At 35.5% G+C, this 18271-nt stretch overlaps 1 long non-coding RNA gene across 1 annotated transcript in view; it reads left to right on the top strand.

Moving 5' to 3' along the window:
- Positions 1–3825, top strand: part of LOC110439024 (uncharacterized) — a 34136-nt gene extending 30311 nt beyond the window's left edge. Inside the window, exon 3 of the long non-coding RNA XR_015513378.2 lies at positions 2484–3825. This is a non-coding gene — a long non-coding RNA (uncharacterized LOC110439024). The remainder of the gene's footprint in view (positions 1–2483) is intronic.
- The last annotated feature ends 14446 nt before the right edge of the window (positions 3826–18271 follow it).

Below are 18271 nucleotides of genomic sequence, written 5' to 3'. Positions count from 1 at the left end.
CCGGTTTCCCCCACAGTCCAAAGACATGCGGTATAGGTGAATTCAATAAATTAAATTGGCTGAAATGTATGTGTGTAATTGTGAGTGTGTATGGGTGTTTCCCAGCACTGAGTTCACAGCTGGAAGGGCATCCACTGTGTAAAACATATACTGGATAAGTTGACAGTTCATTCCGCTGTGGCGTCCCCTGATGAAGCTGAAGGAAAATGAACAAATATGTGATTATCACAAAATAAACCCAGGTCAGCCTTTTGAGTTTCTTTCTTGGTAGTGATATAGAAAAAGCATATTGTGATAAAAATCAATCCAATGTGTCAGTCTGAAATACATTGAAACACTTGAATCTCAAATATAGGCATCATTTTACATTGTTCACAAAGTGCACATATGAGCATGTGTTTGCTAAAGATTTTAAATGAATAAAGGCCTTAGGGCAAACGTATTTAAATGTGCTCCCAAATGGACTGCCTGGTTGATAAAACTCATCTGTCATTAGTCCCTCAAATGTCAACTCGATACTGGGAGTAGTTATTGACTGGCTCTATTAAAAGAATTGATTTACTTCCAGCCTCTCGCTCGACACCACAGTTTCTAAAGGATAAAGTATTGTTTTTTAAAAAAGCATCATATATAATTCTAATATACTTACAATTGTGAAAAATATGTTTGTTTGTTTTTTCACTTTGCATATTGGTAGAATCTTTCTATAGACTTTTTTTAATTAGACTTTTTTCTCTATTACTAATGGCATGTGTATACTAAATACAATAATTCTAAAAATAACTCGATGAGGATATTATATTAGTGTTCATTTGTGATTTTTAATAATATTGCTTCACTTTGTTGTTATATTTATATTAAGTTTGTTCACTGTTGCAGTGATGTGCAAGCTACTTCCAAACTGTAATACACTCAGAAATAAAGGTACAGGAGCTGTCACTGGGGCAATACCTTTTCAAAAGGTACATATTTGTATGGGTCCATAATGGTACCTCAAAGAAACTTTTTAGTTACATTTGGGCACTAATACACCTTTGTGGTTCCATTGTGGACTCTTTGGGTATGTACTTTTTAAAAAGGTACTGCACCAGTGACAGCTTTATTTCCTGAAAGTGTACATTACAGATGACTTGTTACTGTTATTTAACAAAAATCCCTTACTTTACAATATTACTCTCTCATTTCCTTTTTGGCTTAGTCCTTTTATTAATCTGGGGTTGCCACAGCGGAATGAACCGCCAACTTATTCAGCATATGTTTTACGCAGCGGATGCCCTTTCAGCTGAAACCCATCACTGGGAAACATCCATACACACTCATTCACAAACATACACCACAAACAATTTAGCTTACCCAATTGACCCTTTGCTAAGCCCCGCCCTCCTTAGTTACTTTTGTTACACCTGTCAAGCTTTCAAGCCTGGCACGTCTATTACAATATGTATATGCTGGTGTCAGACATTGCCAGGGATATAATTAGTCATTTTGGTAAGCAGGTGAGATATCTAAGAAAGCCAGACGAAAATGGACTGCAGTATGCATTACAGAGGTATATTCACTACATCATGTGCTACTGATTAGAAAATAATTTAATCAAAATTGAAGCTAGGTTAGCCTAAAGGTACAGTTTAGATCTTTTTAGGGTGAAAGGTGTGTGAGTTGTTGCCGTCTATCACTGAATGTGTCAGGAATATCGAAAACATAGCCAACTTAACTCTGCTCTTTTATCGCCTCTGACACAGCTTAATCCATGCTGGCATTTCTTCCCTTGGGTTTTAGGTTTGGGAAAGCCAAAAAAAAAAAATCCCCCACCCCATCCAAACCTTTAGGATACCGGGTATCAGATTTGTACAATCCATATGCACAAAGCTCTGGCCTGCTTCCCTCGCTTGAAAGCTTGACAGACCTCCTGCGTAGCCACAATTGCTAAGCCACGATTGGTGTGTGGCAGTTTTTAGGTGTGGCTTAGCAAAGGGTCAATTCACCTATACTGCATGTCTTTGGACTGTGGGAGAAACCAAAGCACCCCGAGGAAACCCACATGAAAAGATCGAAAACATGCAAACACCACACAGATATGCAAACTGACCCAGCCGAAGCTCGAACCAGCGACCTTCTTGCTGTGAGGCGATCATGCTACCCACTGTGCCACCCTTTACAATATTGCTGCCTAGGAATTGTAATATACTTTACTCCTGTATTATTGACTTAACTACAGAGCTGAAAGATGAGTTTCTTCAAATAAAACACTCTTAATACAAAACACTAGAACAGTGTTGTATATTTTGCTGTCTTTTGTACTTGTATTATTGGGTACTTAGACATTAATCCTTACAACAGAAAAATCCTGCTGGAATCATGCAGGTAAAAAACGGCCTTTGACTGAAAGAAACAGGGTTGAGATTGAGCAAATTCACCAAAGAGTGAATAAATGTTTTTGGTGAACTGTGCCTTTAAATCCTGTTGTTCATTTTTCATTACAGATGTCAGGCTACCACTTAAAAATACTGTCTTGATTGGTTCACCACCTGATTGTCTCTAAGCTTGACAAGACAAAGCCTCCCCCACAGTCTCTCAGAGTGAAGGTCAGCTGGCCACTGTCCTGGAGTGTGAAAAGTTAGAATAAATCCTATAAAACACTGACCTTCACAGATCACGCAGCAGCTGCCATAACCTACAGTAAGTAAGACTCATCCTTTGCAAATAAACAGAAAGGGGTTTACCACACACATCAGCCACTTAGGTAGGTACATCTTGGTACAATCATGGTTTGGTCAGGTTTGAATCGATTTTCAAACCAAGGTTGGCCAGGCATTCTGCTTATCTGAATGTGCCTGATGTATTTAACTTGTTTCACAGCGTTGAAACGTATCTGATTGTTTAAGAGTTACTGATCATCTCTGTAAAGCTGCTTTGACACAATCTGCATTGTGTGCTGTAGAAATAAATGTGACTTGACTTGACCTCTTACACTATGACCTTGTGTGCATTTATTGTCATCTTCATGTAGTTAGTATGATATGATTTGAGCTTTGTACAGTGTGTGTGTGCTGTGATGCAGGAAGTATTGAATGATGGGGTAAGTTGGGTTCAAAATGCACTGAACATGAACAGCATCAATACCCAGGTAGATTGTGGCATTAAACAATACTAAATTGCTCTCAAAGGATCCCAAAGTCTGCCTAGAAAAAATCGCCAAACCATTACACCACCTGCAGCTGCCTGAACTTTTGCTACAAGGCAGAAATAAACCATGCTTTTGTATCATTTACACCTTATTCATACCATCTGAATGTTGCAAGACTCATCAGACTGCTGAAACCTTTTCCAGGCTTGTACTATTACATGTTAATGATCCTGTACAAAATTGGTGTTTTCTTTTTTTTTTTTACTGCTGCTGTTGTAGCTCATCTGCTTCAAAGTTAGATTTGTTGTGTATTCAAGAATGCTCTTCTGCTGGCCTCGGTTGAAACAAGTGGTTTTTTGAGTTACTGTTGTCTTACCTTTAGCAAGTCTACCCATTCTCTCTGACCTCTGGCATCAAGAAACACATTTCACACACAGGGGCATAGGCTGATAAGTTATATCCAATCTGCTTCGAACTACATTACTTGGTGCAGGTGATTGGTTGTGTGCCCCTCAGCAGCCAATTAGCTTGCTCCTCAACATTTAGATACCTCACTGTTGTTTGCGTTAGCAATCTGCAGCTTGTTACCGGACAGTGTCCTCCACCTCAAGATGGCAGCATAGTGGTTAAAAAGGGTTGTGTTTTTGTCTGTTACAAACTTATTTTGTGTAGATGTTAGCACTTAAACATTCCTGTATAACAAAAAAAAAAATATATATAAATAAAAAAATAAATGCAGAAAGGTTTTTATGTACCTACCATATTTTTAATATCTATACCTGCTGTATATTTAACAGTTAAATACCAGAAAACACAGCTGCTGTTTTTTTACCATAAATTTTTACAGACTTTTATTTTCACAGTTTTATTTCTGCTTTTATGCTGCCTCTTGACCAGGTCATCATTGTAAACGAGAACTGGTTTTACTGACACACCTGTTCAATAAATATTGTTATTATAACTGCACTTGGTTGCTGCCATGTAAATGGCTGATGGGATATTTGCCTTAATATGCTTGGCCACCTGGATACTTGCTGGGTTGCAGAACAGCAGATGTGACTGTTTTTTGTGACTTGCACTAATCTTGCTCAGTGTTTTCATTCTTTTTGTGTTTTCCTGGATTCAGTGAATGTTGCACTTGAATGTATTGTTAGTTCTGACATCTTTAAGGATGGTCTTGTGGAGTAAGTATCTAGAGATCCTGGGTGGTGATCTTTGCTCTGTAGCTGTCCGTTCAAACTGTTTTTATTCGCTATTTATTCTTTATCTCCAATGAATGCAAATAATACCTAGTCTTTCTTTGAAACCAGAGCATAAAGTAATGCATTGTATGCAATATAGACACCAAACAGTATTTTAAAGCAGTTCAAGCTGTCATAACAAAGCTGTGAAGAGCAGAAACCAGGAAAACAGCCCCACAAAAGCTGCATCGTATATAAAACCTAAAAATCAAATCCACTGAAGACAACAAGAGGAAGTCTAGCAAAGTGCTTGCTCAGCTTCTAAGACCTGAGTTTCATAGAGTTGATAAAAACTTGCTGTGGAAATAATCATTCTTGTTCAGAAGTTACAAGTACAAGTGACTGCAGTGTTCTCAGGCTCAACCAGTGCCACATAATACTAGTATATGGCATAATGAAGCTAAGCAGGGTTGAACTAACTTTATTAGTTGTATTGCTCAAGGAGTGCCTCAATATAACAAGGAAAAACAGCCGTTTTGAAATTTCCTTGTGCTGGTTTGAAGATGTCTTTCTGATTGCATCATCAGATTTGATGCTCATATTGGTTCTTGGTTTGACACGTGTTGCAGCTGAAGTCACACTGCAAGAAAGTGTCTGAAATCTTCCAGTATGTCTTTGGAGAGAAGATTAGATTGCAACGATCATTAAACAGATGTCGGTGAATGGTAAACTAATGATCACAACTTTTATAGTAGGATTACGGGAATCTTATAGGATTTCACAAAATTTGTCTCAGATAATAATCACAAAATAGAGACTCCTGATGCTCTGTGGTCAATAAAATTCTCAGCACTTCTCGTATAAAAGTAGGCATGTGGTTCTAATGTCCTTGCCAAATTTCCTCCATTTGCCCTTATCCAGAATGGGTATCAATTCAGTGATTGGCTTTATCAAGTGTGTAGTAAACGCACTGGTGCTGTTGTCCTATGGCTGCTGTCTCCTTATCCAGTTAGATGCTGCACACTGTTGGTAGTCAGGATAGACTCCCTTATTTGATTCTAAAGTTAATGTTTGACAATACACAGTTAAAGCGCTCTATAAATACTTTCTTTCATTTATGATAAATGCAAATAATTAATTAATAATAATTCCTTACATTTATATAGCACTTTTCTGGACACTCAAAACACATTGAAGGGATTTCCTCATCCACCACCAGTGTGCAGCATCCACCTTGATGATGCAACAGCAGCTGGATTTTTACTGACGACAGAAAGTCAGGACCTTGGTTTAACGTCTCATCTGAAAGACAGAGCTCACTGAGCAGTATAGAGTCCCCATCAATATAATGGGGCATTAGGACCCACACAGACGGCATGTTGGGCGCCCCCTGCTGGTCACACCACATCCGAATAGTAAATCTGCTATTTAGAAAGAGGAAGATTACATCTTCATTAAGGTAAAAAAAACATACAAGACTTTTAAAGCATTTGAACAACTTATTAATATCAAACTCATCTGTCAAATCAAAATTTACAAATTTGAAATATTCAAGCCAGTGCTATTTTTATGATACTTTTATCAAAAGCAACTTACAAATGAAGATCACTAGAATCAATTTATCCCAAGAGGCAGCCATACTTGCACTATATAATGCCAAGTTTCAAGTACAAACTAGATTAATCCACAAATTAGCCGAAACCGAAAGTCTGAAGATTGGCAGAAATCAAACTAAATGTGTGCAATATTCAAAAAGTTTTTAAATGCAAACAAAGGTGTTCTGCCTTCTTGAGTGGTTTCAGTCTTTCTACACGGTGATGTTAATTAAAACCACATTAACCTAAAAGTCTGATGAGGTTAAGAATGTTTTTCTGCAGATTTCTCCACGACGCACCTGAAGAAACTTGACTGCCAAACTAATGACTAATTAAACACCAAAGAGAGAGAGCAAGAGTGCTGCTAAGAAAAGTCGAATGGTGATAATTACACACCCCCGTACACAAAAAACAAACACGACTCGATTTATTATGCCAACAACAGTCCTCTGGGATCATCGTAGCCGTTCTCATGGTTACACAGCTAATTAGTGAATAAAACTGTAGGTGCTTGGTGTCGCCTATACTGTAGAGCATACTCACATAAATGGTTGTTTGATTGCATGCTACAATATGGATGAATATGTTTATGTGCATATAATTAATACCATGCTAAAGCTCATCATCTGAAAATATCTTGCTTGCAGTGGGTTTGTTATTGTGCTGTATTGATCGTTTTAGGGTTAGAGGGCAGCTAGATTAACTTGTGGATAAAGTCTGTTGTGACGGCGTGATTGAGTTACCAGTACTCTCAGACAACACATAAAGATTTGTCTCTATAGAAAGAGTGTAATTATGGTTTTTGAAATGACCTAGTATTAAAACAAAGTGACACACCTCTGCATCTTGTATGTCTCAAGTATAATGTGTAAAAGTCTCAGCATGACACACTGCAATATCAAGTTTAGTTTCAGAACAAGAAGCTCATTTTTCAGAGCGAAACCTGTTTAGCCGGCACCCTCAGGAACACATATATAGGATTTCTTAATGCAGATTCTGTGCCATTTCTATGGCAGTGCAGTGGAATGTTAGTAGCAATTTACTTATTAATAACTTTGAGTGAATACAATATTAATCCCTTGGGAAATATTTTTCAGATGGCTCTTTCAACTCCCTCTGTGTGCTATTGTAAAAAAAAGCTGCAGTGCTGCTGTACACTGTATGTGTATGTATAAAATGGAGAACATCTTCAAGTTTTAAGAGTAACGCTGTTCTTTTATTTATAAATCTCTCAGTACTTACACTTTTTACGCGTTCAGCTTTCTTTCATGTGTACTGCTGCTGTTTGAGTATGAAATATATCTTTACAAATGTGCATTTAATTTATGAACTAAAAAAAAGAACATAGTTTAAAACTTAAGCAACTCACCAATTGTCACACATCTTTCTGTGCACATGTATATTGCCTGTGCATTAATATACACTCACCGGCCACTTTATTAGGTACACCGTACTAGTACCTCTTTTGCCGTCAGAACTACATTAATCCTTCGTGGCATAGATTCAAGAAGGTACTGGAAATATTCCTCAGATATTTTGATCCATATTGACATGATAGTATCGTGCAGTTGCTGCAGATTTGGCGGTTGCACATCCATGATGCAAATCTCTCGTACCAGCTCATCCCAAAGGTGATCTATTAGGTTAAAATCTGGTGACAGTGTGTGTGTGTGTGTGTGTGTGTGTGTATATTTATATTTAAAATATACACACACACACACACACACACACACACACATATATATATATATATATATATATATATATATATATATATATATATATATATATATATATATATATATATATATATATATATATATATATATATATATATATATATATATATCCCGAATTTCTGTTTAATGGAGAGAAGATTTTTTCAACACATTTTCTGATTATAATTAGCCAAGTTATTGTATAAGGGTTGTTTGTTATGTAGGCTATAAATATAGCTTAAAGGGGCTTATAACTTTGACCTTAAAATGTGTTTTTTTTTAATCATATGGGAAATATTTTTAAAAGAATACATTTTTAAAGGGGGGCTTATAATTCTGACTTCAAACTTTTATGTACATATCTTTTGTTTTGTGTCAAATCATTTTTTATAAGCACTAAATTAGGAGAAATATATAAAAATTATATTAATATTAAAAGTAAGAAAGAATGTATTGATTCAATAAGTTAAATTGTTCACTGATATCTACATGGTAGTTATGTGGCTTAGGTAAGTTCATAAATTCTCCAGAAATGGGGTTATGTGCTCATCTACAATCACTGAAATTTCCTCCATAATGAAATGCTTCATTTTAATCATATCTGGAACAATATTTGACCATCATTTTAGGCTTATGGCATGTCATTTCCATGTACTGAACTTATATTATATTATTTCCATGTACTGAACTTGATATTATTCAGCTATGTCTAGGTAAGTTCGGATTTTCATTATATGGCACCTTTAAAATAAAAAGTACTGAAAATATACTGACAAAAAAAAATGTTTGAACCACTAATGTAGTAACCTTCAAAATGTCACCCCAAAAGCTGTTTTAGTCCAAAAATGCACAGTATAACAATTGCAGGTGGGTATGTTCAAACTGTAATGTACACCAACTCCACCTCATCAGGTCTTAGGCCTGTTTGGTTTAGTTTTGGTGGGCATTTGAATGTGATTGCTGCAATCACACCTGCCCAAATGAACTGAACCAAACAGGAAAGCAAACTCGAATGCAATTCAACCGAACTTAATAAAGCATGTGTGAAAGCACCTTTAAACTGAAAAAAATATATTCTGGGAACATCAGAGGCTTAATATTACTTCTTGTAAAAAAAGGCATAAAAATACCTCTTTTATATTTTTGTGCTTAATCCTGGTTTTGCAGATAGGACAGTAAAGCTATGACAGGAAAACGGTGAAGGGGAACGATGAAGGATCGAAATGGGGGGAATTAAACTCAGACTGCAATGAGTGCAGATGTACTGTTCATTTAACCACACGACTAGACACACTGACATAATAGGACCTTTTTATACAGTGCAGACTTGTTCATTACTTCATGAAACCCTAATATTTCATTACAGAGACTGCAATTTCTCTGTATTTTTAACTAGCCTGATTCCTTTGCACTTTCTCATGATAATTTTAAAGAAGAGCAGTGAGCAGTTTTGAAAAACGCTGTACAGATTTCAGATTTCAAGCAGGTTTTTGATTACACTGAAGACAGCTCATTTATTCGCAGCATGAAGTCACGTTCAAGAGAATTTAGCCCTTGAACTGTCAGAATGATTTGACCACATAGCAGGTTGATTAAATGTGGAAAAGCCCTTATAATCAGACAAGCTGTAGATCCGGTTTGACAATAACACTTCCAGCAGTGTAATGTTTAAATGATACAGGGAACACAATCTCTTTTGGCTCAGTGTGTGTTCAGATAATGACACCTGAACTGGCCAGGTGGCTATGTTTCCATGCAAACACCCCAGAATGTTTCAAAAATATCTGGCATTATCCTGAAAATGTACAGTATGAAGAAAAACTGGAATTCATTGCCGATCAGATCAGCTGTGAGAATTTAAAAAAGAAGTTTCTCAGTTAGTAGATTTCAAAGAATATACACTCACACAAAAATGGTTTCTGGGTAAAAGAATGACTGAAGTGGCCCTTTTGATGACACATTTGTGCATTAATTAACTTCATAAATTCAGAACAGACTTGTTCAATGATTCATTGTACATCTATCAATCTATATGTTATCTTATAAATAAATAATTAAAATAAATATAGACAAAACTGCTGTGAGGAGGTCTCCAGCTGCCTTAAAGTTAACTTTAAAAATCATCTGTCTCTCTAGTTTTTCCCCCTTCTTTCCAATTCATGCCAGTGCAAGATGTTGTTATTGTTGTAGCAGACAGAAAGGCAAAAAATAATATCTACAGGGAGGCTTTTGTGCGATATGCAAGGTAGTTGTACAAAAAAATAATAAAACACTGTGGACCTACCTTAAATGAAGCGTCTTTAACTATGAACATTTGAATTAATCATTTGAGGGAGTGCAATTATTATACACATGTATGTTTTTAAATGGTACTTAAATTTAATAATACCTGCACATAATTACATATGTAAATACCCTCAAACCTCACCCCTAAACCACATCAACTGTCCCTAACCCTTAACCATCTTCCAACTCAATAGCAGCAATTAATTAAATAATAAGTTATTAAAATGAGCATGCGTTTTTATCACTGTCAATGTGTTAATCTATAGAAACTATTTTCAAATTCTCAATGAGTTAAAATATGTTATTGACACTGTAATAAACCGTGACTTTCAGTTTCTGAAAAAAATGCGGAAGGTAGGACTATTAAAATGCCACAATTTTTTTCCAAATAAACTCAATTGAAAAGACAGAGGCCGCTGGGTGATTGCATTTTTGATGAGGCTCTCAAGGAGAGCAGACCCATAGGACTCAAAGCCTTGCGGCTATTTCAACCCTCTGCTGCCTCTTCCACACCTCTCAAAAACACAACCCTAATGCACCTACCAATAACCATCCTGAACTCATAGACAGAACTTTTAGACTCATCTCACAAAAGTTAAATGAAACAAGTAATAAAACATGCACATTTTTCAAAACTAATTAAAATTCTTTAGTCAAGTTAGCTGCATTCAAACATAATATGTAGGAATTGAGTTTTCTCAAAGAAAATGCATATTTTGTTGTGTAGGAGTAAAAAAAATGTCCATAGACGCAAAGTAAATCCTTATAAGTGATTGTTTCAAGCTCCACATTCTTATAAATAAGCTAAAATACATATGAGGGTTCATATAAATACATGATGGTGCCCTTCACAGCCATACAAGAAGTTGTTTTTTTCCAAAATATGAGGTAAATTACAGTTGTTGTTGTTGCTATTCTGCTAAATATATTCAAGCTAAAAACATTTTAATAATATGCAAAGCACAACAGCAGTTTGTTTTTTCATTCAGTATAAGTCATGGAAATTTTGCTTTTTAGTCAGTGAAAGGCAGGGAAAATCTAAGAATTTGACATTTGGCTGAAAGTGGGAATGTTTTATATGTTTCATCAAATTGTACAAATGCTATACTGTTTTTTACTTCTACATTGTAAAATTTCAAATAAAATGTTCATTTGAAGTATCTAAACTAATGTTCTTATCAAAAAAAATTACACTACTGACAAAGGTCTTGTCGTCATTTCCAGTTGTAAGAGCAACAAATAATAACTTGACTTCTAGTTGATCATTTGGAAAAGTGGTAGAGGGTAGATTTTTCTGATCAGTCATCTGTTGATCTGCATCCCAATCATCACAAATACTGCCGAACACCTATTGGAACCAGCATGGACCCAAGATTCTCACAAAAATTCATTCAAGTTTGGTGAAGGAAAAATCATTGTTTGAGGTTACATTCAGTTTGGGGGTGTGAAGGAGATCTGCAGACTGCATGGTAACATCAACAGCCTGAGGTATCAAGACATTTGTGCTGCCCATTACATTACAAACCACAGGAGAGGGCAAATTCTTTGGCAGGATAGCACTCCTCATAAATCAGCCTCGACGTCGAAGTTCCTGAAAGCAAAGAAGATTAAGGTGTTCTAGGATTGGCCAGTCCAGTCACCAAATACGAACATTATTGAGCATGTCTAGGGTAAGATGAAGGAGAGGCATTAAAGATGAATCCAACAAATCTTTATGAACTCTGGAAGTCCTGCAAGAACGCTTTCTTTGCCATTACAGATGACTTTATTAATAAGTTATTTGAGTCATTGCAGAGATGTATGGATGCAGTCCTTCAAAGACTAAAGTCAAAATACTGTCCTAATTAAATAATCAAGGCATGATCATATTTTCTTTTGGTAAAATAAGCGTAATCTAGAGGCCTCTACCTTTCATATAAGCCACATTTGATACCAAATGATCAACTAGAAGTCAAGTTATTATTTGTTGTTCCTAAAACTTGGATAGGCGACAAGACTTTTGTCAGGTAGTGTATATATTTTATGACTGTAAATACCAAAACAATAATCAGGATTCAACCGCCCGTTTACCAGTAAACAAATATTATTACTATTAATACTAAATATAAATTTTTTAGACACATTTCTTCAAAAGTATGTATTAAAGGGTTAATAACTCTAAAATAACTCTTGCCATCTGTTCATTTCTGTATTGAGTCCAATGCCGTTTGCTGTTTTATTTCCAGACATTTGTTTTTATGTTTTCCATTTTTAGAAAAATCTCTTCCTCCACTGAGTGAGATTTTCTTCAAGGCTTTAAATGCGTGTTTTGAGAGTAAATAGTTTTGTGTGATGCTACAGCAATGCCATCCTGAAGCACTTGACCTTTCTACACATTTCACTCCTCCAACAACTACATTTGCATTGTTTGTATCCTCCACAGTTAAAATGGAGGCACAAATCAGGAACATATATAATTGACAGCTTTATTTCAAATGCCTTGAGACAATAAGCATGAGATTTAAATCTCTTATCACATAAAAGTTTTCTGGAGAAAATGTTGTTTGAAAGGTTTGGGATGCATTTTGAGTCTAATGAACAGCAAGTGTGTCTTTACCATAAAAAAAAGAGCGAGGTGGTCATTACAGCCAATATCTTCTCACATATGAGGAGCAATGGCGAGGCCAGGGATTTTAAAGTGATTGGGCCTTGGTGAACCTCAGTGTATCCACTCAAACTAAAGTGCATCATTTTAAAAGACTAGAGTTAAAAATAGGCAGCATGGTGGCTCAATGTTTAGCACTGTAGCCTCACAGCTGGAAGGTCACTGGTTCAATTCCCAGCTGGACCAGTTGGCATTTCTGTTTGGAGTTTGCATGTTCTCCTCGTGTTCTCATGGATTTCCTCCTGGTGCTCCGATTTCCACCACAGTCCAAAGACATGTGGTACAGGTGAATTAAATAAACTAAATTGGCCGTAGTGTATGAGTGCATGTGTGAATGAGTGTTGGTTGTGGCTGGAAGGACATCTGCTGCATAAAACACATGCTGGATAAGTTGGCGGTTCACTCCGCTGTGGCGACCCCTGATAAATGAAGGGACTAAGCTGAAGGAAAATTAATAAATGAATGAGTTAAAAAATAGGGTTGCAAGTTTGAACAAATAAAAACAACATTTATCAGGTTTTAAAATAGAGCAGTGCAATGATGGTGTAACTAAAAAAACCTATCATTTGATATTATGCTCTATAACTTATTTCATGCTGTCACAAAATTTTTATTTTTTATTTATGACCACATATTTACAGAAGTATGCTGATAGATATAGGAATAACAGCCTGGCAAAAAAAGTTTAGCAATATTTGAAGTGTTTAGATGCAAAAACCTTTACATCTTTCAGACCTCTTTTCTTATAAATGAGCATTTTCTATCAGGCTCCTCTGATAAGATTCAGAAGTTTAATTTTAAATGTAAAAATTTTATGCAAAAACCACTAAATCCACCTATTGGAACAATACAGTGTAATTAATTGAAAAAGAAGATGCCATTAGAAATTATTTTATCAAACATAAAACACATTTCAAAGACAACCTGAAATTTAAAATAAATAAATTCATTCCGCTGTGATAAACCAGGGAAAAAGCTGAAAGAACATGAATGAATGAAATCTGTCAAGTAAATGCATTAATCAATAACATTAAAACTGACAATAATTAAATCTTAACAATCTGTTGTCATTTTTAAAATTTGGTATTTAATGTAAGTAGAGCAATGTAAACATTGCAAACAATATAAACTAAGCAAGCTTGGTAGATTTTAAATAATGTAGTGTAAAAACATTGTGAAACATCAATATCTGTGCATTGTCCAATAATATAAAAAGCTTGTCAGACGTGCAGGTATTATGAAGCAATAAAAATAATTTATTGTTTTATACATTATATTTATCTTTTAAAATTAGCTTTTTTGTAGGCCTATTGGGCAAAAAGGGGTTGCCCCATACAATTTTAGAAGCTGTCATTCATTCATTCTCATCATACTTAAAGTCTTGCTGGCGTGTTAATCCTCATCGCATCCACGTGGGATAAAAGAACAGCATCCTAACTTTGTCTTTCGTGAAATGGAGTTGCAGTTTAAAGTATTGTGAATTGGACTCATTTAAAGTAGCGTCTCTGTTCAAAATCACGTTTTGAATGCATGCTACACTTCCGACTGCACATTGTGTTTTCTTTTTCTTATAATGCACAGTTTTTAGGTAAGGGACATTTTCATTTGCCATTCACTGACAGTCGGACAGGCTCATCCAGTTCATCAAACTCCATATTTTAAAATCAAAAATTAAAGCAGAATATGTCTCCTCATAAAAGCTGGCGTATCAGTGCTCTGCTACATTGAAAACATATGATTTGATTTGTGCTTCTGATTGGTTCTCCGGATATAGCGACTTTTGCTGTCAAAGGCAGGTGGCGTTTAGCGGGTTTTGCCAACAAACTGTTAGTTCTGAATGATGAAAATCCATTTGTTGATGGTGTAGTACGTGCCTAAAGCATTCACTCAATGCCATTGTCTCATTTTTGGCAGAAGTGGCATTTATCGGCTTTTGCATCTGAACTCTTCATTTTATGTTGGCCATATAATCGTTCATTTTGAAAAGTGTCTTATACAACAATTCTGTCTGGGATCTCAAATCTGATTGGCTGACAGCCGTGCAATATTCTGCAATATCAGAACACTTACAGCCTCCTCACATTGTGTATTACTCCGCCCACATAGAGTGACAGCAGATCAATAAACTTATTTTGACAAATATTGCAGCTGTTGGACAGCATGATGTACTTTTGAGGCTTTTTTAGGCATAAATGTAGTTGTTTAGATTGAAAATATGCAGTTTATTTATAAGGACAGTGCCTATTTTAAATATTTATATTTTCAGAGATACAGCACGTCAGAACTATCATTGAGCAGAGCAAAGACGGTTGACGTTCCACCACAAAATGGCGACAGGGACCGCATAATAAGCCCTTAGAGGAGAAAAGCTTGTTCCAAATTGTAAACACAACAGGATTCTGGTAGTGTTTAAGTTGAATGGCTATTTGAGGTTAATTTTTGTGATCTTCCGATTGCAACAGAAATACTGGGAAATCTCTGTAGTAGACTGATGGCATTTCATGCCATTCAGCCTTGTAATCTTAAAATGTCAGCAAAATCACTTGTTTTTTCATCACTTTAGACATTACACTAGAGAATCATTCAAATAGTAGCTCTAAAGTGATGTTGGTGAAGTAGCAGCAGTTTCTGCTGTTCTGACATCAGCTGCAGATGTGAATGAATGGTGGAAGAAAGTAGTTCCTCATACAAAAGGATTTTTAAGACTCTGTGTTTGATTATCCTTTTTTATATACACGATTATGCTGTTGAACTGTTGTAGAAAACACAAAATCACACTCGCAATATGGCTGTGTATCATCACTGGTGGGACACTAAGGCACTCGGTCTAAGGCCTCATGCCAACACTCGCCTATTTTGAAGGTAGTAATTATCAAAATAAAGGTCTGAATGAACAGATTAACAGAGGCATAATGAACAACACTCATGAATAACACAACAAGGAGCTGCCTTGTTTTTTGGGTGTCGAGGTATTTTTAGTGTTTAAAACACAACAATGGAGTATAGTATATAGCTTTACATTCCATCCATTTTCCCAGAACAGAAACACTTTAAGTATGTTATTGTTTATTTTTTAAGCAGTCATGTAGGCACTATATCCATATCTGTCAGTCGTTAAAATCTGATTCCAAAACAAGTCCTTGTAGAACACAGCCACTCAAATTAGGGCACTGCAACCCTAATGTAACCCTCGCCACCAGTACATTTGGAGCAGGAAAATGGTTTAGATTGATGATCGCAATATAAATAAGGTTTATCGAATGTTTTTAGACTCACTTGAGAAAAGAATCTCTCTCTTAATTCTCTGCTGGTCCTAATGATCGGCTGCAGATGCTGTGTGTAGTGGCCTCTTGCAGAGAAACTGACTGAAATGGGGCATGATATTGAATTTCAAATCAAACTCTTCTATTTGCAGCATAAAACAGTGGGTGGTTTGACTATCTGCGACACTCATCTTGCATTCATGAAGTCACATTGAGTTTTTAATAACAAATGTGAAGCCTTTTCCCACCTTTTAATCGATTTCACAACCGTTTGAGTCCGTAAACAATGACTTATTGTTTGTGTGTGTGAGACATGACTTCACTGCCTGCATAAATACATCATTTTGATTTTAATAGGTCATCTGTATCAGGTTGTGTTTTGGTGACCCTGGATTTTCCCTTTATGTGCACATGTGACTCGCTCAGAATAAAATTTACTGTCATTGGACTTTTATTTTCATAGATTACCCATAAGACTATTGATATATCATGGCATTTTTTTTTCCTCAAGAATTTACAATGGCTGTTTAAAATGTATAGACTCTTGAATCCTTGGTGGCTGTCATTAATCATTATAGCACAATCTTTTTTCCCCCACTTTTTTTTCTTGATTTGAAACCACATCTTCATTTATAATGAGCGCTTAGGGAGCACATGCTGCTGAAAGAAATCCCATTGCCACTGTAACTTTATTTTCGTGGCAGTTGTTTTCATGTTTTGTGACAAGCAAATCACATTTAATGAAAGTATATTAGGATTCTGTGTCTGTCTCTGGCACCATTTCCTTTCTCTGGCCTGCGACCTCTACCTTCATGAGTTTGCCTATGATTCATGTGGCATTTTAATTTCTCATTATTCACCTGTCTCCTCTCTTTTCTTTCCTTCTTCATATCATATGATGTTCCTGCATGTCTGAGAAGGCTGTGGATGAGAGCTGTGGATGATCATGCACAGAAGTTAATTGGAAGCACCAGTATTGAGAATGCAGTGTATTGTTGTACTAATGATAGATCAGAATGCAAATATCATACTTCAGCACTTCATAACATCTGTTTCTAAAAGGGCTGTTTGGTTTGTTGCCATCAAAATCAGATGTTTCCCAGTCCTAAAATATCAAGCTAAAAAAAAAAAATGAATTTAGCATGATAAGCTGTGACATTTTAAATAAATTAAATTGTTACATTAACTCATTTGAATTGTATAGTCATTCAATCATTTTCCTTCAGCTTTGTTGCTTTATTCATTAGTAGTTGCCACAGCGGAATGAACTGCCAACTTGTCCAGCATATGTTTTACACAGCGGATGTCCTTTCAGATGCAACCCAGTACTGGGAAACATCCATACGCACTCATTCACACACATACACTGACCAATTTAGACTTGAATTGTATAGTATATTACAGTCTCGTAGCCAGCCTGATGAATGTGGTGTTTTTTTTTTCTCCAAAACACCAAGAACACCTCATTTTCTACTTAATTATAAGATTTAAATACATTTTAAGCACTATTTTAAGCTCAATTAGCTTGCCGGATGGTCATCATAACCTCACTGTTTGATGTACCTAAAATATTTCCTAAAGAATTAGAATAAAGAAATATGAAAAATACTTATTTTCAAAACACAAATTTATTATAATTAGAAAAATACATTTGAATCTGTTTTAAATTAAAAACAACCCTATTGTCATTTAAAAGGAAAATTTTAAATAACAAGCTGGGCAGCACATTCAACTTTACTCAGTCAGAATTTGACCATTTGAATAAAAAATAACAATAATAATGTAGAGCTTTACGAATTTTCTAGCCTCTCTTTCATTGATAATTCATGGATTTTTTTAAACTGGGAATGATACATGTTTAATAATGAGGTTTTTAATTTTTTGGTGAACTATTTTCAAATGGTGAGGCAACAGCATTCATATAGTACTAGGGCTTGGGATTTAAATATTTGTTTAATTTAAATTTAGAAGTCTAGTGGAGAAAGATTTTAGAACAAATTACCAAAATCAATCGAGGAAATAAAAGACTTAATGAGATTCAAATAAAGCCATCATGAGATGGTTGGTTGTCTGAGGATTATTAGTTTGCATGGTGAATGATGATGTTTTATTTTATATGTAATTGTATTGTGAATAGAGTTGCAGCTGCAAGGGCATCCGCTGCATAAAACATATGCTGGATAAGTTGGCGGTTCATTCCACTGTGGCGACCCCTAATGAATAAAGGGACTTAGCCGAAGGAAAATAAATGAATGAATGTTAGTTGGACCAAATTTGTAAGTCAATGTGTTTGAATGTTTCAGAAACTTTTTTAAAAAGTTACTAATTAATTCTGGAAATGTTAGAACACTTTATCTATAGCTATTATGACATGTTTTACACCCTCATTTTGAGAAAGAGTTTGCAAGCTTAGAGTCAGCCCAAAACTGTAAAATTCCTATAGCAGTATCTGCAAAA

Source organism: Danio rerio, chromosome 17 (genome assembly GCF_052040795.2).
Source record: "Danio rerio strain M-AB ecotype USA chromosome 17, GRCz13ab, whole genome shotgun sequence".
Lineage (NCBI taxonomy): Eukaryota > Metazoa > Chordata > Actinopteri > Cypriniformes > Danionidae > Danio > Danio rerio.
This window is presented reverse-complemented; position numbering and strand designations above follow the sequence as displayed.